Here is a 27,155-nt window from a genome sequence, read left to right as displayed (position 1 = left end):
CTTTTTTCTTTAATAAATCTACCCAAACGATGAGCTGGTATTTGCCTTCCCCTGGAGCATCAGCACTTTCTGTACTGGGTTCAAGCACTGTTGAATGAGAGACCACGTCCATCCACACCACCAGTGAACAACCACATAGTCCAGTTTATCTCCCATCACCCCAGTAGGGCAGAGGTAGTCAAGTCTTGGTGGCACTTGCTCTGTCCTGCCCTCATGGCCACGGTTTTTATTTCTCCAGTGCCTTCAATGCAGAAGCTCCTCCCTGAGCAAGCCTCCTTCCCTCACTAGCCGGTGCACATTTGCTGCACGCTCCTTGTCCCCTCTCAGCTGATTTGTGCCACCACATCACAGTTCTGTCATCATGTCTCTCTCCCTATATTACAATCACCATGCAAAGTCCCACCATGTAATGTTGCCACCATGAATTTCCATTAGGAGAGTCTAATTATTATTTTAGAAAGCTTGTGAAAGCTATTTCATTACTGTGGTTGTAATCCTTTGGCCTCTATAGTCAGAGCTTGTCATTCTTCAGATTGGGGAAAATATCTTAGGTTTTCTATGTGACAGTTGACTTCTGCAATAGTGTATGCTGTTCATTCAGAGTTTTCGCAGCTCTCTCCAGTGTCCTGGACTTCTAATTAATATCTGTTCAACAGCAGCTGGTCTATTATACACAATTTCTCTCAAGCAATGACTGTATACAAACCAAACATATTAAAATGTTGACTTTAAAAGAGAGYTTGCTGGTGCTAATTGTAAGCTAATTACACTCAGGTATCTGGTAGAAGATTGTTACTACTTGGGGATTTCCTTATTGCTCTTCCTGGAATAAGAGGTTTATGAGGTAAGAAAAATGTGGCTTTATTGACATCCTCAACACATTCCATAAAAGAGAGATATTACAGGCATATCAAGTAACACCAATATTCAAAATAAAAGAATTACTGAAATCARGTTTGTGTTATTTCCTTAGAAATTATTTCAGCCATTATTATCCTTTCAAAAATTAAAAGCGTTGTTGCTAATAATGTTTTGGGGTTTTGCCTGACATCTCTTTCAAATATTCATCAGGTGTTCTACCACAACTAAAATAAATGAATTTCAGAGGCTTTCTTTCAATTTACTTCCAAAATCTTTGTGGGTAATACCATGAAGATGGCACATAACAAATCTAGTTTAGTAAAGATTCTTGTGGAGCCCATGTAAGGCTAGAAGCCATCCAAAAATATCTCTCTTTAGACATCCTCTTTTCTAGCTTTGCYGGGGAAGAGCTATTTTGCAGAACCAGATATGTTTATTATTTTGTCCRTATGATCTTAATAAGATTCCCAAATGGAGCTAAGGATTTCTCCTTGTTTTGCAAGTTTACTACTCCCAGTACATTTTTCCCTTGTGTAATTTCATACTGTAGTACAAACACAAATGACAAAAAAAGAAGATATTTCAAACATTTCTTCCATAACATTTTCATATTAGATGTCGCTTCCCTCGACCTTGTATCTCTAACACCCAGGTGCAATTCTGACCAGTCGAAAGTCAGTATGTGATAGTTCCAGTAACATATTTTCTATTAAATAATCAGCAGGTAAATTACAAAAATAGTTTTGCCAGCAGGCTTTCATTTTTCTGGCAAAGTGCCAGATTGGAGTCATACTCGCTCCTGTTTACCCTCAAAAAAGGTATATGCAACCAAAACAGTACTGAGAAGGGCGACAAGAATGGTGAAAAATATAGTTTAGGCAAGGAAAGAGATTAGGTAAGGGAAAAGACAATGAAAAAGGAAAAGATACTTGAAAGGCAGTAAGATAAAGGTCCATAAAATTATTTGTGATGTGGTGGAAGTGGAGATAGAACGGTTGTTCACGATGTTCTGTGTCAGGATAACACAGAATCCTGGAGATCTGCAGAGGCCAAATGAAAGGCTCAAGAAGTAGCTTCAAAATGAAAGGTGGTATTTATCAATACATCGTGCAATCAAACTACGGAACTCACRCTACAAGGCATGGTTCAAGTTCACCCATATTCAAATAGCAACTAGACAAGTTAATGGAAGAAAAATCTATGAGAGACTGTTAAACAGAACTGTAAAACTTCTTTTTCAGAAAGCTCTCCAAACAGATTTCCGGGAGCTGACCAAATAGCCTTGGGGAAAGATAACCAGGCTGCAGTTTCTTTGGGCTGATTTCACATAGCTGTTTCTATGAGAAACATCACTGCTGTCACACTGGAAATCCAGAGTCTGGGAACATATACAAGGGCCACTTTCACATATGGGATGCTTCATCAGCTGCTTGCAACCATCAAGGCACCACTGTCTCAAGGTAACCACCATCAGATGCAAAATGTCAAAGCCACAAAAAGACCAAAGTAAACTCTTCTATCCCCACAGTGTCAGTACCTAAACAGGAAGGATCTGGGGCTAAGCTGTCTTGTAACCTGGAGAACCTTATAAACTGGAGAGGAGCTCTGGGAATTCTGTCACTGACTACACATGGCCTGTGGGGAGAGGCTCCAAGGCACAGAGTTGCTCAGACCAGAAAAGAGAAGACTGATGGGAGATGCAACGATCTTCCAACATACAAAAAGTTGCCAGAGAAAGGTGGGTGAGCAATTACTCTTGATGTCCAGTGGAGGTGGAACATGCTAAAACTGGCCTTGGCTTTTCTTTTCAGCAAAACAGCAACATAACACATTAGGAAAAGCTGCAAACCAGGAGGGTCATGAAACACTGAAATATGCTCTACTGGAGAAATGGGAAATATCTTTACCTGGAGATTTGTAAACTGGGTGAGACAAATTTATATAAGGTATGACATATGAATCCATTATTCTGTCTTGGAGCAGGAGGACAGAGGACCTCTTTCTTCAGATCCTGTTTGTGTTTTAAATCAGTATTTTGTACAATTTCCCTATCCCATTCTTTTTGATATCAGTATCTGAGAAGTTGGATTGGGACTGAAGATTCTGTTACTGATGCAGTTACTACTCCGTTGACATTTTACACTTAACAGTTAAAAGAGACATAATTTATTCTGTTTTAGTTATTTATTTCACCACGTTCTCACCCTCTTACTAGAGGAAACAGTTGTATGTTTGGCTTACTTTTATCCTCCATGTTCAGAAGAGACAGAATAACAGAGTAGCTGGATCATCACTCTTATCTGTTACAGCTGTTGTATTACACTCTTTTCAAGTTGTTCAAATGGACTTCTCTCCTAGTTAATGGAATGAGAGCAGCACCATTCGAGCAACCTAGGGTAGATTATTCTGCCTTACCAAATATATAGTTTAATATTTAAACCATAAGCTGTTTTTTCAAGGTKCTTATTACCACTGACAGCAAAGAGCTTAGAGGCTTTGATTAGAGAGGTTGATGTTACATAGCTCAAGCTAGGCAAGAGAAAGAGGCCCACAGTCACTATGTGATATCCATTATCCAAACCAACTGTGACTTCTCTTCTTCAACCAACTAGGGCTAACAGCCTCTGTGTTACAGGAAGTACTGATTCATCCTGGCTTTTTAGAGATGACCACTGCATGACAGAATTTATGCTGCATTTGAATTATTTGTGCGTTACGGTAAGGATTGTAATTTCCATTTCTCACTTAAAGAAGACTTCTGTAACAATRAGGGAAACAGAGAAAAGCTTGTTCATGTTGCAGTAGCTTTCAGCTCTACTTCTTGTAAGAAGGTACCTTTGGGAGTCTGTGGATACAAGTCAGCTGGAATCACCRTGCAAAATAGTTAATGTCACAGAAGGATCTTGGCAAAGCGAGCACATTTTTGTATACTTCGTGTGTTTGTTCTGGATACGCTGATTCGGCTGTGATCCTCCATGTACGTTTGTGTCAGGAGCATTCCAAAGAAAACAATAAATTGTATAGCACTCAAGGTCTGTAAATCAAGATTAGATCTGATTCTAACCTGCAGAAGACAGACAATTAAATCCCTCACAGGATCTATCAAGGAAAGCTGTACAGTCCGTATTTGGCCTCCAACTAAATAACTGTAGCAGTTCCTGTTTAGTTTAAATATCCGTGAAAAGCCAGCTTTTTGCAATCTGCTTACACAAGACCCACTGTCTTCCTAGCAATTAGAATCCTTTTTAGTTTTGATACCCTACAAACTAATAGCRAAGCCCTTTCTGAATTTTGGCTGACATAAAAAAATCATAATATTTACTAAAGGACAAATAATGTTTTCCTTTAAATAAATGTTCCATCTCTAATATGATCAATACCTGATTTTCCAGAGGAAAGTCAGTATTCTTATAATGACCCAAATCATTGGGTCAATGAAAAGGAAACAATGCCTTCTCAGCCCTGTAGTCTAAGAAACATATTTATTTTACTTTATTTCTTTAGTTTGCAAAGCTATCAGTGTTCATGGCTTTTAAGGACTAGGAAATATACCAGCGAACAGTGRACAAGCTAGGGATTAAAAAATATTGGTTGAGTTTAGTTTATGTTGCTGTTTTTCATTAATAATGAGACATGCAACACAAAAATTTTCACCTTTAGGTTTTAAAAAAACGTATTTTGTGTAGGATATACACTGCATGCTGGGCTGATTCCTCAAAACAATCCTAGATATCACCAGTCATATATTTAAAAAAAAATCTGTAAGAAGACTTAACCACTGTTTCTGAAAGCATCTCCTGTCTACTGTCATCTATTTCAGTCATAGGCTTACTGAGAACAAGAGGATAAGGAGCATCTTCTCTCTTCATGCATATTATTGTTCAGTTTTATTGTTCTGTAGAGGGTGAGAATCTCCCATATTTTCACTAGTGAGAGGAATAATCTCTATACATCCAGATGTGAAAACAGGGTTATGAGTGTGTCTGAAAGTTTAACAACTCAGATACAAAGTTGGATAAGTAAGCTACAGTCCACAGGCAGTTGAAAACAAAAGAGGAAGAGGAGGAAGAGGAAGAGGAAGAAAACCCTGGCCGTGTTACACATGCATCCATCAATGAGACAGCAAGCAAAACTGCAAACATGATCCTCTTGCCATGTGGCACTGAGCTCAGCTCAGGAGTGATGAACCCAGAATGGAAGATATGCAGAAAGGTTTACAAATGTGGCCATAGGGAAGAGAATCTATTTTCAAATAGAAAATCTTCACTTACAAAAAGCAAAAGTTGAGATCAAATGTGACTGCATACCACAGTATTCAGGATGATGAAGACTATGAACAGGGAAAAACTATTTGTGTAAATAGGACACATTATGTGAGTCTGAAACTGAGAATAAAGTTTCTAAAATTCAGACTGAGAGTTTAGAAGATCTCTACAATACAAATACTGCAAAATCAACAAAACCTTTGTTGAACCAGCTTTGAGCCATTTCAAATGGAGCTTTATAAAATCATGAAAAAGATAATCTAGCTTGATTGTCTGCTAAAGACGTGTAGACAAGGCTGAACAAGGTAGCACACGAGTGTTTGCTGCTAATCCTAACCCAYACAACAAATAAGACACCTCACTGCATGAAGGAACTGTGCGCTCTGTTAACTACATGAGCTACATATTATTTGTTCTATGATTATCTTTGGCAGCTTTATGATACTTATTTTAACAATATGCTAACAATATTAATAAAATTCACAGAAAGTGTTGCCCATRTAGGAAGCCATGAGAGAGAGAGAGACATATTTTGAAAGGGTTTAAGCTTGTCTGTAGAAAGAATTATAAGAGAGATGTATTTATTATGGACGAATTTTTGAGAGTGAGGGAAATACTTTTATGAGCTTTTGTTCTTTAAGGACCTACAGGGGCGAAAGGGCTATGGTACACAGGCAAAAAATGGATTTTGAAAGAGTRTCTTTGATAGCTGTGAGGTATTTGCATCAGCAGTGCCAAGGACTACATCCAAACTTGTTTCCCAGGGAGACAGGATATTTTCCAAGAAGAATATCATCACACCTTGAAATAGCAATAGACTCCCCTCGCAGAGTAAGTGAGAATAGCCAAGAACAGCTTGACCTTTCTGGGGGCTGTTAGGTGGTAGAGCTTTTTTTTGTTTATTTACTTATTTGCTCGTAGTTGTGTAACTGAAAGMGTGGCCCCTCATTTGCAGAACTTTGCATGGCCCCTGGTTCACAGATATAACATCTGCTTGTTTCAGATTCTTTATCTATAAATTCCAGCAAACACTTTTCTTCTGACAGTGAAGGTGGTTTGGCACTTACTGCAGTTCTTTAAGAGCTCAAACCTCTCTGGCTGTCACATTAGGCAGAGCAAGTAYTAGGTACCAGTTCATGTGATTCCTGGGGCAGAAGGGACCTTCCATCTTTCTTCTAATGGGGGAGCCTGTGATGCGAGGGATCCACAAGAGCAGGTAGTGCCTACTTTAAGCTGAACAGAGCAGAGCGCAATGTGATGCATCTGCCTCCATCCTTGGCCAAATTCATCTCTGAAGTTCAAAGGAGTTATAACTCGGTCTACCTAAATTCATTCTCTCTCTCTTTAAGTAWTTGTATATCAAATAAAGGGGCAATAATGTGTTGAAATGTCATAGTAAAATCCAGTAAATTGCACCTCCTTTAARTTGCTTAAATATAATGTGGGGAGGGGGTGCCAGGGACTACCAATTATATCAGTGTATTCAGCTTCTTTCAGTCCTACTAAGTACTAAAACACAGGACTGAATAGGAAAAAAAAAGAAAAGAAAAAAAAAAAGAGACGACAAGGATATCCTGCAGAATTATGGACTTAAAAAGAATCAGGGGCTCTGGGGCAAAACGAACATAGTAAAATAAAGGATCCCACTCAGTCCCTCTGTTCCAGGACAAAATGTGCTTGGATCCTCCCTGACARAAATTTTTTTGATCTCGTTTAAAAATTCCCAGGGCAGGAGGTTCTGTGTCTGCTGCAGGGAGCCTGTTTCAAGATTTCACCTCCTTAACACACAAAAAGCTTTTCCTACTCTGTAACTCACTTCGTCGTCCAAACAGAGAGGCAGAAACAGCAGGAGAGGATGGATTCAGTGACACAGCCTGAGCTTTTGTATGGACGGAATAAGAGATGTGAGACATTTAAAATGGATGAATTACTCAGAGCAAGAGCAAAGTGAACTGATTTCTTCTTGTCCTGTCCCTCTTCTATCTAGCCCCAAACTCTGTAATTTCTTCATGAAGTAGATGACTATCCTCTTAAGACTACRAGAGTGACCACATGGGGTCAGACCAAGCTCTTTCTAGCCTTTATCCTCTCTCTTGCCAACCCCAGTAGTAGCAGAAGCCTTATGAGGAATAGAAGACTAAGAAAAATGTGTATTGACATTTCCCCCAAAATACTATTCCTTTTTCCACCAACCTGTGTTTTAGTGAACAAGCTTTGAACTTGTGTTCTAGTAGTCATTGATGCATTTGTCTTCAATTAATTTGTCTGACTGCTTTTATACAGTGTAAAGTCTTGGCCTGCACAGCATCCCTGTGACAATGAATTCCACGGCTTCACTGCCCGGTGTGTGAAGAAATATCTCCTTTCTTTGTTCTGATCCCACTACTTGCCTCGCATTTTCCCCCTGCTCCTTCCTACAGAGGGGCTGCAGCTCCAAGAGGCTGGCACAACAGAAGAGCAGAGTTAGATCAGATGTGATGGGTTCTGCCTATTTTCTTATCCTGACCTTTCCTATAAAGAGAAGATATTCCCGCTTCTCTGCCACTCACTTGTATTAAAATTTCCACTGACTGCCTCTTTCCAAGTCAGGTATTTCTAACATGGCACACTAAGATTTTTGGATTTATGGCTTGGACGCTTGCATTCTTCACCTTAAAAACAAACGGATAACATCTATGATACCCTCCTGCTGGATGGCAGCAAAACKCGTGATTGGGTTGCTTGCAAAGGCACAGCTGTATCTGAGAGCCTCACAGCACGCTCGTGCATGACTCTCACAAGCATGCTCAGTTAGAGCATTGCTGCAGTTCATGCCCCTCGGTTGTGCAAGCCAGAGTTTGAATCCAGATGGGTAAAYCTGAGAAGGCAGAGTACAGACCATATCTCATGCTGCTGTGGTGAACGGATGGAGGATGCTGTGACTGATACCTCATGGATCAGTTCACAGTGGGAGGTTCCCCAAGAAATGCTTGTTTTAAATGGCATCATGATTCATTGCCGAAGAAGCCAACAAGACATGTGTAAGGACAGAGTTTTAAGTTCTGCCTAATAGACTACCAATGCATAGTGGAAAACTACATGTATATTGGGTTCAGGACTGACTCAAGTCATTAAGGAGGTTCAGCCAGGCACTCGGGTAGCTCGTGATTGACTATAGGAGCTGCTGAACAGTGGGAATCACCCCTATGAGGCCACGGTAAATTTTTGACTGGAAAAAAAATTTGGTTGTGCAATTAGAATAGTGTGAATATTGGTCTTTCTGCCTGCAGAAGCAACCAAGATATTTGAATTCTCTTTTGACTGCAAATTCATTGGAAGTATAAAATCATTAGTAATTTAAAATTCCATATCCTTTACCATAAATYTCTCTCTTAATGTACTTTATGACCCCATCCAGGCTTAAGCCTGCTTTGTTCAAGAAAGAAAATGCAAAAGAAATAAAATTATGCAACTCTCTCAATAGCTTTAAAAAATTAGGATAACAAAGAGTATGTTTTAGATCATGAGTAATTCCCTTGGAATTTTCTATATGCATTAAAAATTCATAGGACTAATTTTATAGGTTTGGGTTCTTCTAGAAATTCAACACTATACTAATATCCATTGTTATTTATCACTGAACGATGTTGTTAAATAATGTTAACAGCATTAACGTTAATACTAATTAATATTAACATTGTTAATATTAAGAACATTAAACAATTAGCACCTATTAATTATTAATTATTGTTCAGTCATTATGTTAAATAATTTTGATTATTTAAATAATTATTTAAATATTATATTTAAATTACCATTTAACTTCATAAATAGCTTTTTTCTGCTGTAATACAAAGAGTCCATTCAGATCCTTTTCTCCAAGGTACAAGCAAATATCTAGCTTTGCCTTGTGATGACATTGTGCTACTTTCAGAGATTTTCATTTTTAAAACTGCACTACACAACATGTTTAAATGTATCAGTATTTTCCTGTGACATCAGGAAAAAAAATCAGCTTCTGGACGATGAAAGACTTTCTAAAATTATATCACACAAATCCCATTAATTTCTAAAGGGAATTAAGTACCTAATATTTTGAAATCCAGCTATGAGTCAGTGCTATGTGAAAGTCATTGCTGAATACTTTCTCCAATTTGGAGCTATTCTCAGGCTGTTCACTCAGCCCATTTGCTCCTCACGGCCTCTGTGTGTTTTTTTTTTCCTTTTAATCACGATAAGCTAAGTGAACAACACACTTCTTGTACAAATTACCAGAGAAATAATTTTTTCAAGATTTGCAAACATTTTTGTGACTAGGAAGAAGCTGGTCATTTACTACTGCAGGTAATTATCAGCAAAACAAATTGTTTACTTCATGCATACATAAAGGCATATTTACCACACATGTATATGTACACATCTAAATTCACATTTAGATTAGTGATGTTCTGCTTTTGTATAAGGAAAATTCCACTGCTGTGAAAGCAATATTTAATATCTGTATTTGCTCGTGGGTTACCAACAGAATACAAAGTTACTATTTCTAAATAATGGCTAAGAAGGATTTTTTGAAAGCATATTTCATTTTTTCAATGAAAAATGTCTTTCTTCCCACTGCCATTGACATCAAGCAATCTATCAGAAAGTAATTTTGACCACTGCAATCAGAAAACGGTCCAGGACAGTCTTAGCTTAGTAAGAACAGAAAAGGCTGAAAATTTATTTGTTCGGAGAACTGTCTGGAGAACTGCTATTCTGACAGAGTGCATATCCTCGGGTGCATTTTCGACACGAATGAGAGATGTTAGTTTGTGGTATTTCTGTATCAACGGTTTACTCCTTCTCCTGATGCTCTAGTCCTTTAATAGGCAGGACACTTTCGGTCATCATTAAGCCTAGCACTTCTGAGAAAATGCCTTCCTGACAATTCAAAGTTATTAAAAAAAATGCAAATACCTCTTAATGTCATGTTCTGAGAAATTTTTACCAAATCTARTAACATTATTCATTTTAACCTCAGAAGATGCAGCAGACTAGAACATTTCCAAAGGGAAGAGATTTTAAAGAATAACCCTTTTGTAACTGAGGAAGTGGTGCAAATTCTGTAATAMTCTTACTGTAACTATGGAGAATACTTCTTCCACCCAGAACTGTCACCCACATATACCGTAGGACATTCACACAAGCTAGTAGCCCAGGTCCTGTGCTTCCATGTGGGAAGCAAGAAAAGGTCTTTCCACTGGAAAAGCACAGGAATGAGAGCTGGCCTCATGCAAAGTTACATTAGGGTAATTGCTGTTTCTTCTTTGAGGTTTCCACGACCCAAGAGGATGCTGCCCAGGTAAAGAGGGTGTAAAATAGAACTATGTATTTTTAACTCAGAAAAGTAAAAGGGGGGAAGAGGCAATTGAACCAAGGGAGTATCAGCAGGTCTCACTGCCCCTCCCTCTACGTTCCAAGTAATCTCTCAAATCTTGGGATCCCGACATCTCAAAAGGCACTACTGGTCCAGGAGCAGGTGAAGGGGGGAAGCTTGTTCTGTCCCCAGTACCTCRCTGTCATACAGAGGAATTGCATCATGCAAGATAACACTAGTCCTGTTCAATGCAAGTTGTAATTCTGTATTCTCAACATGGTGTTTCTTGAGCCTATAAAGGAATAAGAGCAAATTTCATGTGAAGAATATGCTGTCACGAGTAGGGAGGCTGGTTATCTGCACAGAGATGCTCTGCGTTCTCCTAACTACTGTGATWCCCTGAAGGCCTCTGAGCGTTTATAAATTAGGGTTCCTCCCCTGATCGTCAGGTCCAGAGCACGCGTATGCCCCCACCTTGTCTATGTCTGTGTGTGTGTGTGCGCGCGTGCGTGTGGAGGGGGTGGTTTCCTCCGCTGTCCCTTGGGAGATCACAGTCCTGCCAGCACTGTGTTATGACATCTGTTTTTACAAACTCAATAATGTTCAGCATGCTGAGAAGCCGGGGAGGTTTTGATGGATGAACCCACTACAACAGCACGATAACATTCTGYGAGCATGCACAAGGGATTAAGCAAGACACCAGCCCACTTCGTCGAGGTCAGGCTGTGCACAGAGTCTGAAAGGATGTAATATTAATGTCTATCTAATTGGTGAATTTGTCAATGCAGTGTTGCCATTAAACAGCCAGCCATCTGGACCCTGAGGTTTATGTGATCACAGCTGATTGTCAAAACAATGGCATTTCACTGACCTTAAGAAATTTAATTAAAATGTTGTATTGCTTTCCATGCAGTATAAGTACACAAACTGTTAGCAAAGAACGAGGTTGTTGCAAAGGCTGCTCCTCTTTTCCAAGTCTACAGTGTAAAATCATTTTTGCATGGAAGCACATTCCTGGAAAATCTAAAATAATATGTGTAACTGCACTGACACTTTGAGCAGGTCACATTTCCCTGGAATGTGTTCTAATGATTCAGCAATAACAGCAACAATGGAAGAGATTTTTTCCCAGAAAAAAAAAAAAAGAAATAAATAAAGAAAGAAAAAACACGAAAACATTTAATTYATCTCATTTTGACCTAATACCTTACCACTGTTTAGTACATTCACATTTAACTGGCAACTCTGAAGCTGTTGTAGTAATCCTCTGTTCTGGAAGTAATTGTTTGCAAAGGTAAGAGTAATTCTGAATACTAATACTGATTCAATTTATCCTCAGTTGTTAGTGAGAATAATGACTAGTCATAGCGGCATAGTTTCAGATGAATCCCTCGGCACAAAATATAGACTAGTCATGGTGCGTGTGTATGGGTTGGTGGGGGGATGTTATTATTTCCTATGTCAATATTTCTTCTTATGTTTCTGGCCTCCAGCACAACCTTCACTCCGGTCCCTAAATAGAGAGAAGAGTTTCAAAGASAGAAAACTACATAACAGCTGCCATGATTTTAGCCCCTAAGCTCCATGYGGCCCTGCTGTTCTGTATTATATGACGTCTCCAGTACAGCAGGGAGAAGAAACAGGAGATGCAGCAATGGTTTGCTTGTCTCCAGCTCTGCTCAATGAAGGGCTCAGCTGACACAGCTTGCACACACCAGAGACCAATGGCATCTTCTTGGCAGTCCTGTGGACATATGTCTTGGGCTTGGCAGCCCTGTGGACATATGTCTTGGGTTTCTCAGTTCCATACCTTCTCTGTGAAAGTCAGTAATTGTTTTGCCCTATTGATATTTAAACCAGTATTTTAGAAGCTGTGGTAAGAGCTAAGAGAAAAAGAGCTCTCCTTTTTCAATTGCAGACCCCCAGGGATGCAGAATTTTGGGACACGAAGGAATGCTTAGGTGACCGAGGTTCATACTTCATATTGCATAGGTCTTTTCATAAATGTGTCAAAYGCCATCTTGAAACAAGTTAATGTTTCTCCAAGACAGATTGGAGGTTGTTCCAGAACATCGCTGTTCTCATGGTTATGAACCTTCTTCTAATTTCCATCTTAAATTTATTCRTGGCCAACTCATACCCGTTTGTTCCTTTGCCAACATTGCCTTTCAGTTTAAACAACTCTTCCCTAGTGTTTACCCTCCCCATGAATTTATAGAAAGCAATTACATTCTCTCTCAGCTTTCATTTTGCTAGAATGAAAACYAGTTTTTCTAATTGCTCATAAAATATACTCACTGTTCCTCTGATCATGATTCCTCACCTGCTCCTTTCACACAGTGAGTCCTTCTTTCTTGAATGGGGGTGGTCAGAGAGGTAACTAGTATTCCAGAATATGTATAACAGATGCCTTAAGGAATGACTATGATATTGTCTTTCTTCACTAGAAATTTTCCACCTACAATGTCTTTTTTATTTATTTATTTTTTTTTTTTGTCTCATGACTGTGTCACATAAGCATTTCATCATCGTACCAGCTGGAGCACATCACATCTTCTTCTGTTCAGTTCTTTCCAACAGATGAGCATCTAGCTCTTATCTGGTATTAGYAGATCTCCAGTGCCTCAACTTGTTCTTTTAGCAGTTGAATTTCCATTACTTCAATATTCAAAATCACTCAGTGCTTTYTACACGATACGCTGGTCCTCCATTTTCTGCCAGTGATTGCTGAGCATGTTCCTCAACTCCACCAGCACATTCCCCTTATGTGTCAATGTCAGCAATGGATCTAAGAGGAACTCCTATCGTAACCTCGGTTAGCTCCTCTCTGTGCGCTTTCTGTTGTCTTGTCCCCTTTTGACATCTCTTTACGGAACTTACATCTTCATTAATAGTTTTTCACATGACCTCACATCAGATGCTTTACTGAAGTTCAGATAAATAAAATATTATGCGTGTCCTATGTCTAGAAAATCTGTTTTTAGTAAAAGAAAGATTGTGGATTAATCAGTCACAACCTACCTTTGTTAACTTTGTGTTGCTTTTTATTTTACCTCTGTATCTTCTATAATTCACTGTTGCAAAATCTGTTCAAAAGTCTTGTACGATGTTGAGATCAAATTAGCAGAACCACAGCATCTTGGATCTTTTTTTTCTTCTTTTAATGATACCATTATTATTCTCTAGTCAGGTGGTGCTGCTTCAAACTTAATACTTTTTTTAAATATTTCATAATCTGGAGTTCACATCTTTCATATTGCACTCCCATATTTCAGAAGGCTTATGAGCTTATTTCTTTTGGACTTACTGCATTCAGTGATTACATACCAACATTTTATTTGAGAACAAATATGTTTCACCGCTTCATCATGTTTTACTGTGCCAAGATAAGCTAAGAAGAGGTATAAGGAAGAAGTTCCTAAATTATCGCATCTGTAGRCTATGTCAGGATTTAATACAACAGCACTCCAAAACACAAGGACGGTACAATGTTTTGTAAAACATGCCATAACTATAAGCTGCACTAATGTGTTGCTTTTGCTGCGATGTGTAAGACAGAGAGCTGTTTTCCCGCCCTCGCTTGGCATGGTCTGCGTAACGTGCTTATTGTTCTGCCACTTGGAAACTAAGCAGCAACCCAGACTTCTGGTGACACGTTTGTTTCGCCGAGCGCTCMTCTTCTGTGGGAGTGTCTGTAAAATGAATCTCCCACCCTGTGCCTGGGATTAACACATTGTCAGTACACGAATCTACGGTGTGTACGTGAAAGAATGTTTCTTCATACTGTATCTTAGCAAGCTGTTAAGCATATCTACCTCATTCAATGTTATTAAATACTCTACTAATTGCAAAGGCCAGCCTTGTTTCAGTCCTGTAAGCCATTCTTGCACATTTATAATGTTATTGGTAGAATGTGACGAAGCAATTTAAAATCAGATACTGGTTAAAATGCCTGACCACATACTGGGAATATTATTAGTTAGCACAAAGTTTTTTCTACTATGAATCCTTGTGTAGAACTGACTACCTGAAGGTTAGCTGTAGTACATTTTTTTTATCCCAGGCCACCAAAAATGAACTGCAGATGCATTTTCAATCTGTGAATTAATTATCTTGTGGAGACCAGTCAGTTAGTGCTAGAACACGCTATTTAACAACCTTTGGGGAATTGGGTCCTTTTTCAAATTCACATTGGCTCTTTATTAACAGGGAGTTTGCAGGGAGGGAGTTTTTATGATAAAGGTCAGAGCTGCTCATTAGAAATCTAAGTGAAAATATGGTTGATTTTTATAGAATTATCACTTATGAAAGGGAAAAAATGCTAACATATATCTACACGGTAGTGAGAGCAGTTGTACAGTATTGTGACTTCATGTTACTTTTAAGAGAATATTTATAAAAATACTCTGGAACAGGCCTTCCAGTAATATCTGTATACCTTGTACCACATGTGGGTTCTCTTCCTCAGACCGGTTTAACTAACCAAAGGAAAATTTTAATTTCTTTCCCCCAAAAAAGCGGGTTCAGACTAGATACTTGATCCAAAGCTATTAGATGGGAAGATATACTTTCCACTCTCRGTGTAAGAAGCAGGAAACCATTTGCTCTGAAACATGCTTGAGTAGTRCAGGAAAGAGCAAAGTCAAATAATGCTGATATATGTATATAGACAGATTACATACACACAGAGTTTCTCAGAGTCCAGGCTGTTACAGCCTTTGAGGAYGGGGAGGTAAAAGTTATCAGTGAAATTAGCATTCATAAAAATAATTATTTCTCTATATTAATTCTGGAGTCCATGAGGATCCAAGTTAGTCTGTTCTGTGTGTTTCTGGCTATGGATGTAGTTTTGGATATAAGGTCTCTGAAACGGGCTTCACCTGCATGGTAGAGCCTGGACCATAGCACAAGTGGTGCTCAGACTCTRCTCAGAGGAAATTTAGTGTAGTTCTTGACAATAGCTCCAGCCTTCTGTGGTAAAAAGTTAAATTGCTTCTTATATCAGTTTACAGGTTTATGAGGATGTGGCTCATCACTATTTTGCAAGGAAAATGAAGTATTTTATGAGCGGAACACTCTTCCAGATAGGAGTCCTAATAGAGTACCAGGTGAATGCTATTGCAGAGTAGCCACCACCATCTTCTTCAAAATCCCGCCTCTATCAGAAGTATAGACAGTCTCAGTGAAAATATGAAAAAAGAAATACTAAAATATTACAGACATGGAAGACAGGCACATGGAAAATTCAGGGATTTTCAGAATGGRACAATGCCAAAGGAACAAGGGCAAATCCCTGGAAACCCTAGTCATGTGGGTAGCTGTGCTTGGAGGACTGGCTTGAGTGATGGCAATAGAATTCCTCCAAGAAAGATGTATTCACGTATGTAAGAGCTGTGAGAAACAGTCCATTTTGCAGTGCTGATTCTAGTTCTATATACCAGCCCTTCAACCTCTGCCCCCTCTAATTTGTATCAGCATTTGACAGCTTGTTGACAGCTCATTAGGAAAAAAAAATGCATGTGACCAAAGCACTCAGTGCAAGCAGACTGATCTGCTCTCTAATTGYGAACTATCTTGACATCCGAACCAGGTGTGGAAGTACAGGTTGGAAACCAGCACAATTATCATGTTTATTAAAATATTTTAAACTGTATTTCATTAGTAACTAGYATAAGACATAATAGATGTAGCTAGTATTCTGAGAGGCTAAACTATCAAAAGTGGCAGATCTGAGGAAACAGGGCAGGCATTTGGAATTACTTTTTCCTGAAAGAAGATATGGTATTATATCAATGGCTTTAAAACATGTCAGCTCTCATTGAACAGGAGCCATTTGGGGGCAAGGGTCTCCATTCAGTGCCTTCTCATTGCATTTTGCCATCAGCACTGATGTGACTCATTAACCCTTTGCAACAACAATGGCAGACCTTTGCTAAGCACCATTATATTCAACCACATTCGGGTTTTCGATTTTGTTTTAAGACTGATTAAATTTAAACTTACATTTTAGTTTCATATTTCTAGGTCAGGATTGACAAATCTTTTCATAAATCTCGATCCTCAAAGAGACCTCTTGCATTAAGGATGTCATGGGTCTTCTTAATACAATGCAGAGACTACAAATCTCAAAAAAATCTGACTACAAATCAAAAAAAAGTGAAGATTTGAAACTTCTCTGAGGGACTAATGCCTCCATATTCTAAAGGCTTTTTCTGAATTACTTYGCAATATCTGATAATGAGAAAGCTGGGCAGCTCTTTATACAGAGAAAAATTCTCTCCTTTTTCGTTGTTTTACTTTTTGAACTCTTGATGCCCTTACAGTTTATGAGAGTGATAACCTGAACAAAGTCATTCATAACAAGTTACGTCCATTTAAGTAAGATGCCATTGGGAGAATCTCCTCACAGTAAAGTATAATATTTTATCAAAACAGCTAACAGCTTTGGATGTGCATATACTATTAGTTTCTTGAATCCAAAATAATGTTTGAAATGGATAATCATTTCCTCTGCATCTCATTCTTTTAATCTTTTTACTAGTTCTTGAGTATTATTTTCTTTTCCATTGTAGAATGACTGTAAATGTTCTCATTACGAGTTCTTCAGCTAAAAGCACACTATAAAAACATAGTTTTGTTGCCTCCAGGGTAATTGATTTGTATGGAGCACCTTTCATAAAACGGACTTGAAAAAAATATTCCTACGGYAATTGCATTTATGCTAACAGCCCATGCATTTGGAAAGGTGGGGAATCTTTGCACTTTATTGYTGGCACTTCAGGCTAAACTTGTTGTTCTGTAGATCTATCCCTGCCAGTCTGCCTATAATGAGATGTGGTGTGTKGTTTCCCAGTAACACATACTCAGGTGGCGTTTGAGTGTTTGATTCTCTGAAGCTGCTGTGGCACTTGGCAAAAAAGAATAACAAGCCCTGAGTGCTCCCAATTACTGAAAGGGAAATGCTCATTACATTTCACTGTCATAGAAGTACTTTCTCTCTGGGCCCCTTTGGAAACACACCAAAGCCAACAATTTAGGGATGACTCGGAGTTCTCTGTAGCCAGCAGAGTTCTTTTGACGTCCCTTGGTGAGCTTTGCAGGTGTCAAGTTCAGAGCTTTACACCTCAGTCTTATTTTAGTTCAGGATTGTCTAGGGTTTTGCTAGGCTTGGATTAAGTCTTTYATTTCTCTGTCTTTCAGGCACCAGCTGCCTCCATTTCTGTACATTTTCAGCTCTGAAATTGTTGCYTATCAGATGACTTTCAGGTATTTGTTGTTAGCAGTGTATAAATGCAAAGATGAGGAGCTATCTTCACATGATGTCTTCCGATTATACAAACACATAAAAAATGTGATGAACTGCACAAAATCTATCTTAATTTTAGAAACTCTGATAATAGACATATTTTTGCCCTTTGACAAGGATAGCTGAGGAAGGGGAGTGGTGTCCTTTTGTGCTTAGGAGGCTTCACAGTTGCAGCATGGTTGTGGTCAGTATTAGCCTCAGCCTTTTAAGCAGAGYACTTCATTATTTTATTTCATCAGTTGGGGTAACAGCCTCATTGTTGCTACCCAATTATATTCAGTCATTATAACAATCTTAGTTTTATATAAAATTCTTAATTTAATGGTACTCTTCAGATTTGCTAAAGTCCTACTTTTTTCCAGATAGATCTTGTAGGTATAAGACATCTCTAAGAAGTTGACTTGCTCTCCTAAATGAGTTGAGTGCTTTAGAAAATGTACTAAATGCTGTTCATTCCATTTGATTAATTACTATCCTCGCAATCAACTTTTTGCTTTTTTAACTGGTTTATCTCCATTCCACTATGATGTCTTTGCGTTCTGTTCCCTTTTTTTGAACCTCATATTTCTGAGGTTTATTTGTTTCAGTATTTGTTATGAACAATTAAGCCCCAAATCAGCAGGAAACTTTTGAACAGTTTACTGTCCTGTAATTATAGATATAGTAAGATAAGAATCCTATATGAAATACTATGTAGTGGAATTTTTAACAGTTTTTAAACAATATGCTTGATGCTATGACGATTTTTCTGCTTGGCATTGTAACGGGATAGTCCCCTTGCAGGCTGTGGCCAGTGCTATTGGGTCATAACCCAGTGTTCCTGCACCCTTATTTCTTTTTCTTATCCATAGCATCTTATGAAAGATTTTGTACATTGGTCCAAAGGTACATTATCACGATAATAATGCAAAATACAAATCAGATGTTTGTATTGACAAGAAACACCACATGTATATGCTCATACATTGTCTTAATGAGATTTCTTAAGAGATAACTTAGTGAGATGACTTAAACAGACTTATGAATGACCTAACCCAACATGCCAAAGGCCTCGTGTTGTATTCCCTACTGATTTAGATGCCCGAAATCTTCCCTGCACAAAAATTCTACAAAGCTTGGGCGAAAAGGTGAGTTATCAGGGAATCTCTCTGTATTCCCAACAAATGGCAGAGGTCCAGGCAGGTGCTTGAATTTATACCAGATGTGTGGTAGAGCATCCTCAAAAAACTCCATCCTTTCTGAAAGGTACCTCTTAGCCAGACTTTCAGACTGTGCTGAGCTTTCTCCCTTTGAAGCTCCCTGCTCCAGCAGCTTTCGGGGACTGTTTTCCCTACATTCAATTGCTTACCTAAATTGTTGGATTTTTTTGCTTGTCAGTAATGTTAAATCAAAGTAGCCCATTTGGATTTTGTCTTGAAAAATAATTTAAAGGAATGGGCTCTCCTGAGACCATAACAAGCATGTCAGAGCAGTAAGCGGAGGTGGTGCCACTTGCAACCAGTATCTTCCCTTTGAAATTTTCATGCCCAGGAACCACATTCCAGACTGTTTTAGTGACAGCGGGGGCGCTTTCACATTTCAGCATGTTCAAAAGTTCAATCAAGAACAGTTTTGAAATTTTAATTGAAACTGAAAATAGAAAGGAGCCCAGCTGCCCTCTGTTGATCACGGCAACAGGGAAGATAAAAGAGAAAAATGATGCTATGAAACAAAAGCAAGCATTGCAGGCATTTTCACTGAACATCTTGCTTTTGCTGCTGCTAAGTGACTACTTTCGATGATAAGCRTGATAAGCTGATAGGGTTTAAAGGGGAACTTTAAGTTGAAATTTCCCAGAAATTTTGGGGGTTCCTCACCATCTTTCAATCACTTACATTGCAGGTGCATGGATTTTTATTCACTAAACACAATCTGGAGGTAAGTTCACCCATGTCACCAAGATACACAGAATACTGGTGGAACCTGAGGGGGATGAAAACTTTGGCTATCAAACCTAAACTCCTTAGAGTCATGAAGTGACATAAAACTGATGAACTTCACAGGGCTGGGAGAGGGCAAAACCCGCTTTATGAATGAAGATAGGCTTTCAGCCCGCACAAGACTTTTTCATCTCTCATTACATATTACATATTTCGGCTTTTTCTTTTCAAAGTAGTCTTGAAACTAGTGTTACTCAGTCATCAAGATTAAAAGACTCTTTTGCTGGATTCCACTTCTGCAACAGGATACTATGGGCACAAACATATTTTTAGGTAGAGAGTCCATTAAAGGGTATTTTAAAAATAAAATTATAATTAGCCACCCGTGAAATATTCAAGATATCTCTGTGCTAGATGTGTTTTTCTTCTCCTTCTGCAAACACATTAGTAAGAAATACTGATAACAAATGGTTCAAAAACAAGAGTCTTGATTATAACAGAATTTGTTAATTGAATGTTGTGATTAAAARCATACTAAAGTTAATAAGAAACTCACTGGAATAGCATGTAGCATAGATAAGATAAATATGCATCAAAATGAGTGCTGATTGACAGCAAAAGATTATATATATACTACCAGTGTAAGCACATTGACTAACAGAAATAAGCACCTTATTTAAGGCTAATGCTAATTTTAAATACAACACAGAGTCATCTCCACGCTTTCATCCCATCTGTTGCCAACAGCAAAATATAAATTATGAATGGCATATTTTTTTCTTTTATTCACTACTTYGCAAATCCAGCAGAAGTTTCATTGAAGACTTTTGTGCCACTGGCAGGTAAAGATGCCTGTGCACAACCACTCACTCGCTTTCCTTCCATATGGTGAAGCCAAGCAAACTAAGGACAAGACCCYTTACATTCTCATTAAAAAGCCCATAGAGATGCCACATAGTATTTTTACAGTTGATGCTTCATATTTCTCTTCTGGAATGAAGACAAGATTGTATATTGTATTTCTACAGCAGAATTTTCTGAAGTGCCACAACTGAAGCAGTCTGACCTCCACAGCTATGCTAGCCAGCAACTAGTTTTGAACTTCCTTGGATTCCCCTATGCCTGTAAGGAGCCCTGCCTGCAGCTGCAGCCCTGTTCCCCACACCGATGTGACAACAGCAGCTTTGCTAAATCGCCTCCAAGCAGGAGAGAAGGCATTTGACTCCAGGTAATGTTAGCTGCCGGAGCTGCTKTTTCCTTTCTTCTCTGAGAAAAAAAAGGCAAAAGTTTGACAGAATTTGACATCCGTCAGATGCCGGCCAATCAACCAACATTTCTTTCGTTATATCATGAGGAAATATACAGTATTATCAAAGACACCACACMGTTCTTTGGAGACGTAGACCCGTGCTGTAGCTGGATAAGAAGCATGATGTGGTGATCTCCTGCACTCCCATTAGAGCTAGTGGCTTTGGTTCTGTCTAAAGAAAGCCAAACTCAGCTGTCCGAGCTGAGYTGGTTATGAGATAAGCCTCTTAGCTAGGAGGCTGGCTGGCTTCACAACATAAGTCCTGGGGATATTGGACTCAGTGGGAATTTCTGGTTAAAAAATGTGGTGTATCTTCCAAACTATTTTATTGAAAAAAATCTTTAGATTGGATCTGTTTTGAGAATACATCCTCTTAGTGGTCACGTAAGAGATCCAAAAACTGATGTCCAGAGCTTTTCTCAACTGTCATTTCTCAGTTCGTCTCCACAAACAGGCTAGCACCCAAAATAAATCCATTTGCATACACCCTAACACATATCAGTAAATCAAGAAGATTCCAATATGTCAATTAGGGTGTTCAGTGCTGTGTTGGTTGCTATATAGTGGAAAAAAATATATTTTTTTCTTTTGACAGTTCATCTTGTCAGTTCAGCCTGTTGACTTTACCAGCCAGAAACTTTGACATTCTTTAATTTTAAAGTACTATGGCTCTTCTCTGCCTTTGACTATTTCACTGAGTGGGATCAATCTCTGATTCTGCCTCCTCCGCTGATGTGAGGTGCAACAGTTTTCTGTCCCTTTCATCAAATCTGTTTGAGAAGAATGACGGCTGTAAACCAGCAACCTAATTTTAGGGCAATTGAAAAACATGTCATTCAACATCATCTCAATACTACAGGCTTTTCCACRGTCATTTATATCTGCTGTTTAATTAACATATGTATAGAGTAATTGAAAATAGACGAATATTATTCTATCAATGTAGTAGCCAACTTTGTGTGCTACGTGACTGCCTTACCACTTATCCCTGGAAAAGAACAAATTTTTTTTCTATATGAGAATTTTATTTGATTAAATTTTCTGATTCCAGGCTGAAATCTGAGGTGAAAGTTATGCTGAGTAACCCCTGAGRTAGCAGAGAATCCTTCCAAACAGCTGATCAGAAATACAGAGCTAATCTAAACCCCTTTAGGACTAATACAGTCTTTCTAGCACTTTGAACTCACTGAGAATCAAGCCCACGAGCTGCAATCTACATTCCAGSTGCATAAATGCAAACTAAAGCAAGGTAGTGTAAATTCATTGAACTCCTTTCAATTATTTGTTGAAAATGTGCAATTTTAGTGACTCATTTCATGATTTGAAGCCAAGGGAAAGGACTGAATTCTTTCTGCATATGTTTTCATAAAGAGAACAACAAATTCCTTTCCTGGCAACAAGATAAAGGTGTTCAGCCAAGAATATTTACAAGTGTTTCAATGCCTTTATGCTTCATGAAGATGAAAAGCTCACACCAAATTGTCCGATGAAAGGTATTCTATGCCATGATTTTGATTTTACATGCCTGGATTGTCTTAWTGCCACAAAATGTCACTCATGGTGAACTTCTGAAACTAGACACCACTAGAACTAGCAGGATGGAGTACGTGTTCCGGTATGTTTAATGAATATTCTTTACGTAGTATGTATGTGCAACATGCATAGTTCAGTCTAGCTCAGAACAAAGAGTCTGATTCTGAAGATAAAATTAGATAACAGTGACCATTTAAACTTCCAACTGTTATCACGTTAAATTAAGGCTTTTTTTAATTTAAAATAAAACTCATCAGAACCACTATTTCTACGGGGAACATCTTCCACATGTCACATTAAATTTGTCCAAGTAACATAGGCAAATTTTAAATCCTGTTCTGAAAATCACAAGATTTCCTCGCATCTAAATCTTCATTTCTTTTTGAGAAATACTGATGATAAAGCTCAGCAATAAAAGGCAAATTCACCATTTTAATCCACACTGAGGATAGCAAAAGAATCTCACTTTAGATGTGTCAGTTTCCAAAACAATAATTCATGACAGACACTGGATTGGAGCAATTTAATTTGGGAAAGTATTACAGAGAAATATTATTATTAGCTTTTTCATTTATTTTTCTTCTCATTCTCTGTGTATACAATATATGTATCAAATTTATCTGCAGAAAGTATATCTTCTTTTCCATATTATYGCCTCATCCCAAATGACCGTTTTGTTGTTTTGTGTTTTTGAAAGTGTTAGTCATGCGAAATGGCACTAAAATAATTTTGCCTTTCCTGACAAAGGAAATGAAAACAAAAAGTAAATTATTTTGCAAGTTGTAAAATTGTATTAATATTGACAGGAAAAAGTTAAAGCAGTAACTCTTTATGATGTAGTAATAAATAATATATACTTTTATATATATAGGGCCACTCCTCCTTTTGTATCACTTTAATCCTGGAGTAGTTTCACTATAGATAACATTTATAAATAAGAGGAGAATCTGGGCTATTATGTGTCTATGAATTATTTATTACAATCAAGCAAAAWTTATTCTTTTTGCATACCTCACTGCTCCAGCCTGAGTATGAATGAATAACAGTGAAACGTCACAAAATGAGTATTCTTATTCTTAGAATAATGATAGAACACTTTCTGTGCCAGTCTGAGCCCTGATACAGTCAGATCCTCCATGACCATGAACGGTGCTGAAGCCAGTAAAGTATTACTTTACCAATTCCAACCACAATTTCTTTCTCGTTTAAGAGATTTGTACAGAYTGGAAATGCATCTGAATGCTCTCTCTTTCCTTGAATCTCTTCTTAAGCTAAGAAGTTCATGAGAATAACATAGTTAAGATATGTTAGTATTATGGCCAGCATCAGATTCTGATCCTTTTGATTTCCTAGCCTGATGAAAATGTATTCAGGCATAGACGTGTTATGATGAACATAACATAGATGACATGAATGTCTAGGGTACGTTTGGTGCTCATGCAGAGTCAGACTCAGACTCAAGAATCTGAGTCTTCAAATCATGCAGTTTTTGAATGTTCTCTGCTGGTCCTTCAGGATAGAGGCACCTTCTCCAAACAGGTAGTAACAAAAGTGAGCAGACAGACTTAAGTCTTACCAGCAGTTCTTGCCACCTGGAAAGGTGGTGACTGCTAAAAGAAACCTGAAGATAATGCTATGATGGAGGGCTGGAGCTCCTGAGGAATGGAAGAGGACATCCCAAAGTTGGAAGAAGCCTTGGAGTGGACACCAAAGTGTCACTGAATACTGTAGCTACACCAGAGCCAATAGTATTAGCACTGAATCTATTCTGGCCTAAAAAAAAATAGTCAATCAAAAATTCAAGTGTTGTTTCCTGAAGGCAGTTTGTATCTTTAGGTGGATCTTTGAGGATTTGTGTTTACCTTCAGATAATTAAAAACAGTAAGCAAAAAAATACTGCATGCATTGTACTGGCAGTGACCTACCTTTTCTTAAGCCTAAAAGGAATTATGACCTGAAGGTAAGGCAATGAATATAGTAATATTACACAGTTCTTGTTCTGAACTTCTTATGTTTTATTTACAAGCAACAGTTAATTTCTATTAAGGCAATGTATGAACTAAATGCAGCTGCTGTTGCTGAATCTCCCTCAAGAATATCTATACGTGGGCTTGTGCAAGAATAGTTATACATGGATAATTCCAGAGATACAAGCCRGAGTAGAGGGAAATCAAATGGAAGGAAAATTACTTTTTGTTTACTTGCCTTTTCAATTTTTATCTTAAGTAAATTAAATGTTATGTAATTACTTGAAAATCAGACCTCTGATTAACTTTCTTGCTAGTAGAGCATGACAACTGAGTGTATCCAGTAGACCATTATAAAATAGGTAGTTTGCATGAAATATTAAACTCTGAACATTGCTGAGTTCTAATGAACAGTTTTACCAGGTTCCAACTTGGATTATATGAACAGGAATTTGTACTCAGTCTATCATTTCAGAGCTCCTCCGGATTTGCATCCATTTGCTCTAATCCTGCCCTGATTAACACACAAATGAATGTAGCTCGCCCCTACAGTCTGCAGTTGTAAACAGCATCTTTTTCTACTTAGATCAAAAAGTTCTGAGTTCATTTTGTCCCTGCTGCAGGCTAGTTTAAGAGTTGAATTTTTGTGCTCTCATTCTTCAACTCTTCCTTCCATTGTTTTTTGCACACACACACACATGCATGCATGCACACACAAAAACAACATTGAGCAACTTTTGTGTTTGCTGATATAAAAGAAAATGTACCCCGGCAGTCAGGACGCACAATTGCTCATTGATTTACTTCTATGTAATAAGGAATTTTCCATAAGTGCCAGGATARCTGATCTGATTTGCGCATTACAAATCGATCTATTCAGAGCTAGTTTGATTGCTAAGAACTAGTGTAAGACAAAACTTTCAAAAGTGCACAGGGAGYATTTCACCAGGTTGGCACTTCCAATTCCTCACAAATTCTGTGAGACTCCACTTCTTGAATCTAAGTAGCCTAACAAAAACCGGAAAAAAATAGAACAGTGGTTTTAAAATCAAGCAGGAAACAGAGAATCAAGGGATACAGCATTTCCTCCTCTCAGATCTCCCTGATTCAGAACCTGCAAAAATCAATGTGGAAAAATATATTTGTTGTGCATATAAATTTCACATTAATGATGTAAAAAGAGTTACAAAAATTATGCAACTAGATTTTAGACTCTCCCTAAAGGTAAGGTTGGAAAATTGCTATCTAATTAATAGTTAATCCAGCATARGTCTTTATAGCAGGCACAGGATTTTATGTGCCTGCTCAGGATCCAGCACTACGGCATCACTTACTAAATAATAAGGAAAAGCGTTTTAGAATTTGGATCAAATTTTGAATAATGCCATAAGCTATGTTATAAGCACTACTAAGCACCTCAGACAAACTGAATTTTACATATAAATCTGAAAGGATAAAGAAAGGAAAGAAGATATCATTATCTCCATTTCCARACAAGGCAACTCAAGCACTGAGCAGATGAATAGTTATATAAAGTTTAAAAGAGCAGAGTAGTGGCAGATTCRGAGAAAATTTAGCTCTCCAGCTGTAGCAGAGTAACCTATCTGTTGGATCACCCTGAAGCCATGGGTTCTCACGGTGTTTTCGTGTTGAGCTATAAACCCCACGTCTCTGGTGCAAGTCTACACAATTTCGTCCTGGAGGAACTGAGAAGAAGATGCAGTAATTTATCAGCAACTCTTCCAGGGGGCTGTAAGAGGGAACAAAGCAGGCTGGATAAGCTCTTCAGACAGCCCTTCAAAAATCTCARGAATTTAAAAATTCTTCAAACACTCAAAAATCTGCATGAGAATCTGTGTTTACTAGGAAGCCCATATCATCCAATTAACTTGTTCTCTCTTTTTATAAAGCCCAATAGTTGCACAAAGCAAGTTACAGCGTCTGGCAGAAATCCTGACTTCTCAGAAGCCGTCTCCGGGGCAGGCAGTCACCAGCTGTAGAAAAGCATCAGGCAAAGCGCAGCTGACAGCCCCAAATCCCACCCTAGGAGCTGATCCATGTGGGGAAGGGGCTGAAGTTCTGCCTGCGTGCCATGGACTGTGCACAGCAGAGAAACAGGGGGGTTATAGCTGATGGAAGAGCCTGCAGCAGACAGGGGAGCCTCCTGTCGAAACCTACCCTCGTTACTGAAAGAGGAAAGAAGGGAAACGTCAAGAAGAAGGCGAGGAAAAAGACGGTAGAAGGATGAGAAAATGTCAAAAATTAGAAAGGGGAAAAAGAAAGAGCCTTTTTATTACATTTTTAATCATCATGCCCTCAAGCGATGCCAAAGTCCAGGATGAGTGGCATTTTTTGGTTCAGCGGGTGTTATTCCAAATGCTGTTTAGTCTGCCACTTTCAAAAATTTCATTTGGGGTAACAACTGTAGAGTCGGTAGTAGCTAATACTCAAAAAATGACATAAAGCAGGTGAGATCCTGAGGTTCTTTGGAGGTATGTGTCTCCCCTGGCGTATCCTTTGGGAGTTCAGCAAAACTCAGCACATGTCAGGATTGCTAGCTCATGTGATATTATTGTAGCTCACCCTATTTGACATATTTTTTCCTAGAGCCCAGACTCTTAGAATTATTTGATTATTTTCGATCTTTAGCTTATATCTCA

This window comes from Rhea americana, unplaced genomic scaffold, assembly GCF_003343005.1.
Source record: "Rhea americana isolate MKP2758 unplaced genomic scaffold, rheAme1 scaffold_58, whole genome shotgun sequence".
Lineage (NCBI taxonomy): Eukaryota > Metazoa > Chordata > Aves > Rheiformes > Rheidae > Rhea > Rhea americana.
Note: the sequence above shows the minus strand (reverse complement) of the source record.